This window comes from Cupressus sempervirens, chromosome 5, assembly GCF_028749045.1.
Source record: "Cupressus sempervirens isolate cs-2001-9-10 chromosome 5, ASM2874904v1, whole genome shotgun sequence".
NCBI lineage: Eukaryota > Viridiplantae > Streptophyta > Pinopsida > Cupressales > Cupressaceae > Cupressus > Cupressus sempervirens.
In genome coordinates this window covers 673,205,305-673,215,375 of record NC_143122.1, presented here as the reverse complement: position 1 = coordinate 673,215,375, position 10,071 = coordinate 673,205,305, and positions in this window count along the sequence as shown.

Sequence of the window (10,071 nt, the reverse complement as noted above, 5' to 3'; positions counted from 1 at the left end):
TTATTCAAGTGTTATGTGATATTATGGACATGAGTAGTTATAACAAATTACTTGGTAGACCTTGGAAATATGATTGAATGGTTGTGCATGATTGTATCAAGAATGTGTTTACTATTGAGAAGGGTGGTAGGAAGCATTCCCTGATTCCTTTGCAGAATGCATAACTTGGTAGGAGAAATATGAGTTTTTTCATCGAGTGGAGTTGAGGGATTCTGAAATGATGATAGATTAGCATGTGAAGTAGGCCTATTTCATGCCAAAGATAGATGTGAAGATGAAAGCTATAGGAAAGGAGTTGCAGAAGTGGAACAAAGGAAAGAGAGTACTAGTTGGTGTGGTGGATGACATGTATGTCAAGAACTAGTTTCAGGTTTATGTGTTGAACCCTAAAAGATGTTCTTCTAGCTATTAAGAACATATTTTATTTCCACCTAGGGTGTTTGATGTAGGAGCATCCTATGGTAGTCTGCAATACTATATGGAGGAGCTTCAAGTTTGAATTTATTGAGTTATGGTTTGTGTGGTTGGGGTTTTGTTCAGGATATATTGGGAAACATTTTCCTAAGTGCATATAGAGTTTAAAATTATTACCTTGAAGTAAGAGCTATTTTGGTGACTACTAGTCATGTGTTCTTGATTTCCTAGTGATCCTTGGAGATTGTTTCCGCAAGCTTAGATCCAAGGGAGTTGGTGTGTGCACTCTTGGACTTGGACTATTATATGGAACATGGCATTATGTCTAAGTGGGCATATTCTTATGTGGCCTTTTGAGTTAGTTATGCATTGTAAACTCGAGGCCTTTCCTAGGTATTTAATTACTTATTGTATTTAATATTTGTAGCCAAGCCTACTTGTGGCTCAAGGGTGTATTTAGTGTGAGTGTTTATTTAATGTCTATTATGCTAGAATGACTTGTGGCTTGGTTTAATATAAGTAGAGGGTCTTGTGCAGTCTAGAGTCATCATTATTTCAGCATGGAGTAGCTCAAAGAAGTGAAGTTTAGTAGAGCTACTAGCTAAGTGTGGGCTTGGAAATCAAGGAGGTTGATTAGTACCTTGTCAGCACAAGTTTAGATTCTTCTTGGAGTTTCTACTAGATTGTGGGTCTGGGATAGCTAGGGTTTGGATCTTTTGAGATCTTGTAGATTATTATTATAATTGTTTTTGTATTTGGTTGTAACTTGGAAAGCCTTATAGTTGAACATGTTAGATGTAAATCTTGTAAATTCTATTATGAGAATTTGTGTTATTTTAGATCTAAATCTTCATGGTATTATTTATATTCTATTGTGTGGCTAATTTTTGGGGGTTAGGACATCTCCTTTAGGGATTCTCCTACCTTATACTACATCACTATGTTATGAATCTTAGGAACTGCTTAGATGTGAGGGGCGACTTCTTTCAAGGGAATGAGACACTTCTTAGTAGCATTATCAAAAGAAGTGACGACAATGAAAAACTTATCTTACCTCAAAATTTGAGCACAAGGGTTTCTAGGAAGAACTCTATAGCTAGTGGAGTTTGGGAGAAGATCAAACATCTTATAAATATCTACTAGTTTTCCCAAAATGACAATTACATTCCCTTTGTTATCTTTGGAGATGATTAAGTCATTATTGCCCAAAAACTTCTTTAAGGCACAAACTTTAGCAATAGGAATGTTAGCTTCAGGAGATTCAACTTGTCTAAGAGCAATGAAACAATCTTGCTTAACAATCTTAGCATCCTCATTAGGGAGAGAAGAGATGTTGTACTCAATGTTGGCTAGCAAGTCAACATGAGGAATAGAGTGAAGTGCAACCACAAATTTTAAACCCTACCTAAGGCATCTAAAAGAGAAAAGGACTGAACTAGCATGCAACAAGTTACAATTGCATTCCCTTTGTCATATTTGGAGATGATTAAGTCATTATTGCCCAAAAAATTGTTTAAGGCAAAAACTTTAGCAATAGGAATGTTAGCTTTAGGAGGTTTGGCCCATCTAAGAGCAATGAGATAATCTTGTCTAATAATCTTAGAATCCTCATCAGGGAGAGAAGAGATGTTGTACTCAATGTTGGCCAGTAAGTCAACATGAGGAATAGAGTGAAGTATAACTGTAAAGTTTAAACCCTGCCTAAGGCATCTAAAAGAGAGAGGGTCTAAACTAGAGCACGCAATAAGTTGATGACAAGTTTAGACACCCAATCCCTAACAAACAAGGGAGAAAGAATGTGACGAATAACAGATAGCATATGCGAGAATAAGGAAGGAGGATGGGGTGGGAGGACAAAATGAGCCAAGACATGATCACAATATATTTCTATCATATCCTAAGAATATATTTTCAAAATGTGTTATATATATTTTTTTAATTATATAATTTTTAAAAATTATTTTAGATGATACCATGTGTGTTGGTGAATATAGATATCAAAAAAATAAAAACCTTAAATTATATTTAAAAATACTTTATAATAACCTAAAACATATTGAATAAAATATAGAATTATAGATAAATATTTATAAAATAAAATTAGTTATTAAGTCGAGAGGCATACTACAGTGAAAGCATTCATTAATGTAAATTTTTGCAACTTTTTAAAAAAAATAATGTGCAACTGGCTATTCAAATTAACATTATTGTTAAAAAAAAAATTTATATATCTCTACAGTTACAAAACTGACTCAACAAAAATTGTTCATTCATAGGAATAAAGAAATCACTTCATTTGACGATTACATGCAATACTAATGAATGCAGGTAATAGAAAGGAAATTATGCTAAAATGGTGGCCTATAATCTTTATTTGTAGCCGATTTCATAAATAGAAAAGGAAGCCTCAATTTGTCATGTTTGTGGACTGTTCTCAATATTATTATTGAGATTGAGAGGGTCTTGAATAGAAGATGGGAAAATACTACATGTTTCTATTGTTGTTGTTGTTGCTTCTCCTATTCATCTAATTGGGGAGGATGTGCCACTAAATAAAGAGGTGCCCTCCTCCACTTCAAGAAATCCATTTGATTTTTGTTAGCTAGATTTAGACTTATTCGGACTCATTTTGACTTTGGAAATTCATTTATTGTTATTTATGTGGATCTCTTCTTTGTGTAATTGTTCTCTCCCTATATTGATTCTATTATGATATTCTTTTTCCCCAACTTTTATTTGAAAATCAATGCTTTTCCAATCATTAATATTTGGAAATCTATCAGCGGTACAATTTTTGAAACATAGCTGTAGGGTATGTGCAGGATAATGGTGTGCTGAAAAGTGGTAATGTGAAAAAAATAGAGTTTGAAAATGTCTAAAAGCATTTCAAAATTCACTCTGACTTTGTTCCACCCATCTTGATACCAAAACTAAATAGTTAGAAACAAGCCTTATTGGGTATCTGATTTCATATTGGATAGCTGATACCTACAACTTTGATTTAAAAAAAAAATCTTGAGCGCTATTTTACATTACATTTTTTTGTTGTTTGAAGCTCCTATTTTTGGTATCCAATCTCAGAATGGGTATATGATATCAGTGAGTATTTTTTGTTTTTTAAAAATGTTATCAATGAATTTTATTATAAATTTGTTATTTTTAATTAAATTTGTTAAAAATTAGGTTTTTTAATAGAAATTGTTGAAATTTAGGTTGTTTTTAATAGAAATTATGTTTTGTGAATTAATAGGTATGGCTGACCAAAATGATGATATTGAGGCAAGAAATAATGTTCCTCGTAACCCTCCACCAAACGATCTAGTGCCCCCTCAAAACCATCCACCAAATGATCCCCTACCCCCTCAAAAACCTCCTCGAATTAAAGATTTGATATTTGAAAATCTCATCGAATTGAGAGCTTTGCGAACCACGCATAATATTGTACCCGCTTTGGTTCCTATGTTATCCACATTAAACACCATAGTGGATAATATTCAAACACTTATCAATGAACAAAATGCCACTCTTTGTCACTGTGACAAAATGCATGCCATGTTTGATGATGGGTTGGACTATGATGAGGTTACGACCCTCAATATAAGTAAAGATGATTTGGTTGCCCCTTTTGCAAAACCAAAAATTGGTATACAAGTTGATTGCAAAAAGCCCAACTTATCAATTAACTGGTGGACAAATGATGCACTACATGCGAACATTTGGGATCGTTGGTGGATGGTTTTTGACATCCCTTCACATAGCAATTTAGAGGTGCCATTTTATTTCCTTAGAAAATTGTATGAAGAATCTATTTTGGGCCTCAAGGTGAACTATTGGAGCATGAAGCCCAACATGGGTGTAGGAGGAGGATCTCCTTAGGATAGACTCTTTGCCCAGTGGAATAAAGCTGGCACTTTTGTCCCTCGTACTGATGTCTCCCCCCCTCCTCAAGTGCAACATCCTAATATCATTGTAGAGGCTAGCTCTCAAACTATTAGAGTCATCCATAGATTGAGTAGCCTATTGATGTCCCAGTCTAGGTTAGTATTGCCTCCCTATGTTGATGATGCTAGCACGAGTTCATCATCGACAAGCTCATCACATGTTTGTGCACCCCATACTTCCATAACATGCAAGAATATTTGTCTAGGTCCCATAGGTGATCTTTTTGAGTATCAATTTGTATTTGATAAGGATACACTAGACATGCATATAGAGGCTACACACCCTAATGTGAGAGAGGAGGGGCATGTAGAGGCATGGGCTCCTTTTGTGTTGGTACGTGTATACATTTTTTTGTTACGGCATATATGATTTAAAGTTAATCTTTATAATAGAGTAATTTTAATTTTTAACCCATACTGACTTATACATGTATGTGATCTTCATTCATTTTTAGTTGATGACTAAGGAGGAGCTCAGACAGGTTGATGATGTCACACTCTCAGCTATTTTATTTGGCCTTGAGACATCTACGGTACATTCTGTTGTGTTCTCATTTATTTCTATTTGATATTGTAGCATATATATAGTTTCTAGTCTTTCTTTTTTCTTGCATGTATCACCTATCAGTGGAGGGGAGTGCAGGGCATGAGGTAGGACCCATTGATAAGGGAAAGGTAATTGGTGCTTTTTATTTGATTAAATATCGATACATTCTTGTAAAATATTTGTGGTAATGAAATTTAATTACATTCTTTATTGTATAGGGCACGGGTATTGGTGATGAGCCCATGTAGATTCCATGTCGTAGATGCTCTAGCATTTCCATTCACACTGAGAGCCCCATTATATGTATAAGTATTATTTATTTTTTATTTTCATAAATAAATTCAAAACTAATTTCTATGATATTAACAACTAGTACTTTCTATCTCATAGGAAACACCTAGTGCATAGGAGGTTGGACAGTAGAGCTTTGTATCTTTGCTGACACAACCATTATATCATAAGGAGAAGTCAACACAAGTAACTTGCTTGAATTCTTGATTATATATTATAAATTTAGCATGATATTAATTATAATGTTATAGTTTAAGTTGTAGATTCATCTGACAAACATATTTGAACATGCACAGGCCACAATCAGCGAGGTACAAGCATTACCAAGGACATATGAGAGGACTCCTAACTGGTGTAGGAGGTCAACAAGAAAGGTATTTATGATGAAATTTTAATACTATAAATCTTCATTTAAAAAAAGATCATTATGCATTTGAGTAATTCAATGTTAGATACAAAGAATCGTATAAATTTAGTAGTCTAACTTTAGGTTTTCCTTTCATGTTTATTTAGGAGGCATCTAATTCACCTAGTGCAACGAAGAGGCTACATTTTGATCATCCACCAGTATCCTAGGATAGAATAGTTGTTATAGGATGCATCATGAGACATTTTGAGATGACATATGCTACATTGTTTACAGAAACATTGATATTATACACATTCTGATGGAATGATCAACCACATTTTGTATATGGATCTATGTATTTTGATATATATTTGTGTAATTTGTCTATGGATACATGAAATTTGATATATATTTGTGTAATTTGTCTACGGATACATGTATTTTGATATATATTTTTGTCATTTATGTGCACAATGATATACATATTAATTTAGTATAGTATTGTTCAATTTATCGTGGATCATGTGTATTGTTCATGTTTATGGAATATCATTCATTTTGATCATGTTTGTTATATTTGATTCAAATGCAATAATTTTTGAATAACATTTTAACAAACTTTATTATCAAATTTTGATAAAATATTTAATTTGAAATGCCATCATATATGTTTAATTTGAAATAATCTCTACAATCCACCTCCTTCACCCTGGTACATCAACTTTACAAAGAAAAATGAGAACAAGTGCTATTACGAGACTTTACTACACATTCAACTTACCAAGCCTACATGAAATTTTGGCAATTCAATAAAGATTCAAGGCTTCCATTAGCATCATGACCTTGATATCTATGAGTTTGGATCAACCAACAACTCTAAAATAACTAAAAATCAATATCTCAAACAAATTTCAACTAGATGTTGTTGTTAGCACATTAAAATTATAGTCATAGCAAGGTCATTTCACACCTTATATAGGTGTTTCTAACCTTTTATGGTCATGCTCAAACCCTTAACTAACTCTTTGCACTCATTTTCACTTTGCAATAAAAAGTTACAAAAGTTGCAAAATTGAACTTTTGCAATTTTGAGCAATTTTTGCTATAACTTAAAATTCTTAATTAGACAAGTTCACCAAACTTGGTAAGGGGTCCTATTAGGTTGATTTAGACATTCCAAGATGTTTTTGACCCTTGATCAACTTTTCTACCACTTTGGTCAACCTAACCCCTATTGAGAAACTTATAGGCATAACAACAACCTAGGAGAAAAAACCCACTTAGCAACTAATTTAACCTTACCTAAGGACCTAATAGGTCTTATTAAACCACTAGTGATGTGGCTAGCATAACGACAAGCCAAAATGACAAGAAAGAAGCACTAGGTACAAACTAGACTACCTAGGTGCTCTTGCACTAGGGTGGCCATGGATGATGGAGGCTCTCTGCAGGTGGAACAAGGGTGTTAGTAGGGTTCACCTACCCATCCAAAGCTAATGGCACTAATGATTCGATGTCAAGATCAGTGGTTTCAAAGTTACACTATGATGCACCAATGAACTGAGGCACACTACGAATTTTGGCATCAAGCGAGATCGTTGTGCCAAATCCAAATGGAATGTGATCTCTCAAAAATGAGATAGGATATATTAGGCCTCAACATGACCATCATGTAGCATTTGACATTTTATTAATAACCCTCATGAGCTTTGAATTATGACCCTCAGAAAATTGACCTCAATATGCACTTAGAGAACCTTAGAGACTCTTGGGTATGGGGTGGCTGTAGATGATGGAGGCTCTCCATGGCCAAAAAAAGGGTGTCATTAGGGTTCACCTACCCATTTGGAGCTAATGGCACTAACAATTTGATGTCAAGATCAGTGGTTTCAAATTTATGTTGTGATGCACCTATAAACTGAGTCACATTGTAAGTTTTAGCATTGAGTGAGATCGTTGTGCCGAATCCAAATGGAATGCCATCTCTCAAAAATGAGATAGGTTATTTTAGGCTTTAGAATGACTATCATGTGGCATTAAACATTTCATCGATAGTCCTTAGGAGCTCTGAGTTATGACCCTCGAAAGATCAACATTGATATGCACTTAAAGCACCATGGAGACTCTTCGATATGGGGTAGCCACAGATGATGGATAATCTCCACAGCTAGAACAAGGATGTCACTAGGGTTCACCCATTCATCCAGAGCTAATGGTCCTAATTATTCAATACCAAGATTAGTGGTTTCAAAGTTACACTGTGATGCACCTATGAATTGAAGTACATTGCGAGTTTTGGCATCAAATGAGATCGCTATGCCAAATTCAAATGGAATGTGATCTCTCAAAAATGAGAAAGGTTATTTTAGGCCTTAGCATGACCATCCTATAGCATTCAACATTTCATCAATATCCCTCATGAGCTTCAAGTTACAACCCTCAGAAGATCAACCTTGATATGCACTTAGAGCACCTTGGAGACTCTTTAGTACAGGGTGGCCGCAGATAATGGAGGCTCTCCGTGGCTAAAACAAGGGTTTCACTAGGGTTCACCCACCCATATAGAGCTAATGGCATTGATAATTTGATACCAAGATTAGCAGTTTCAAAGTTACGCTATGATGTACCTATGAACTGAAGCACTCTGCGAGTTTTGGCATCGAGTGAGATCATTGTGTTGAATCCAAATAGAATGTGATCTCTCAAAAATGAGATAGGTTATTTTAGGCCTCTGCATGATTGTCATGTAGCATTTGGCATTTCAATAGACCTCACGAGCTTTGAGTTAGAACCCTCCAACACCTAGAGCACCTTGGAGATTATTCGGTATGAGGTGACCATGGACGATGGAGGCTCTTCGTGGCTAGCACAAGGGTGTCAGTAGGGTTCACCCACCCATCTAGAGCTAATCATGCTAATGATTCGATACTAAGATTAGTATTTTCAAAGTTATGTTGTGATGCACCTATGAACTAAGACACATTGTGAGTTTTGGCATTGAGCGAGATCGTTGTGCTAAATCCAAATGGAATGTGATCTCTCAAAAATATTTTAGGCCTCGACATGACTATCATGTAGCATTCGATGTTTCATCGATAGCCCTCATGAGCTCTAAGTTATTACCCTCAGAATATTGACCTCGATAAGCACTTAGAGCACCTTGGAGACTCTTCAATATGGGGCGGTCGCAGATGATCAAGGCTCTTTGCGACAATGCCTTCATTCGATACCTTCCTTTTGTGTTTAGCCTTTTGACGACTGCTCCCCATTAAAAAAAAAATCAGACACTTAATCATATATTATCAAACCTTTTTCTATCATATGGGCCCCAAAAAGTCAGTTTTCTCCAAATCTATGAAAATGGCTAGCAAAAAGTGTGATTATCGAGTCTTCAGTGACAAGAAATATGTTGGGAAATCATGCCAGTATATTGAGCACCCAATATCAAATTGGGTACCCAAAATTGATTCCCAAATTTTGGAGGGAAGTGAACAAATCTTATGGGCAATGTAAACAAATTTTATTATTACATATGGTTGATATATATGACTATTATTATATATGATTATTATATTATATTATTATTAAATATAATATAGTAATATATATTATTATTATGACCTATGATCCATTTGGCTAGTTCGAATGCATCGAGAGGGGTCATAGGTTAACTTATGACCCCTCTCGATGCATTTCATGACAACGTATGTCCCTAGGAGCCCTAGGGGCCCTAGGGATGCATTTGATTGGTTCGAATGCATCAACAGGGGTCATAGGTCAACCTATGACCCCTGTAAACACATTTCATGACAACATATGTCCCTAGGAGCCTTAGGGATGCATTTGGTTGGTTTGAATGCATTGACAAGGGTCATAGGTTAATCTATGACCCCACTCAATGCATTTCATGACAATGTATGTCCTTAGGGGCCCTAGGGCCCCTAGGGATGCATTTGGTTGGTTTGAATGGGTTGAGAGGGGTCATAGGTTCATAGGTTAATCTATGAACCCTCTCAACGCATTTCATGACAACGTATGTGCCTAAGGGCCCAAGGACACCAAGGGACACATTTGGTTGGTTTGAATGCATCGAGAGGGGTCATCGTTTAACCCATGACCCCTCTCAATGCATTTCATGACAACATATGTCCCTAGGGGCCATGGGACTCCTAGAGATGCATTTGGTTGGTTCAAATGTATTGAGAGGGGTCATAGGTTAACCTATGACCCCTCTTGATGCATTTCATGACAATGTATGTCCTTAAGGGCCTTAGATCGATTTGGTTGGTTTGAATGTGTTGAGAAGGGTCATACGTAAAGCTATGACACCTCTCGACACATTTCATGATAACATATGTCCCCAGGGGCCTTGGGGCCCCTCGGGACCAATTTGGTCGATTCTAATCCATCAAAAGGGGTCATAGGTTAACTTATGACCCCTATGACCCCTCTTGATGCATTTCCTAACAACATATGCCCCTAGGGGTTTAGGACCCCTAGGGACCCATTTGGTTGGTTTCAATAAGTTG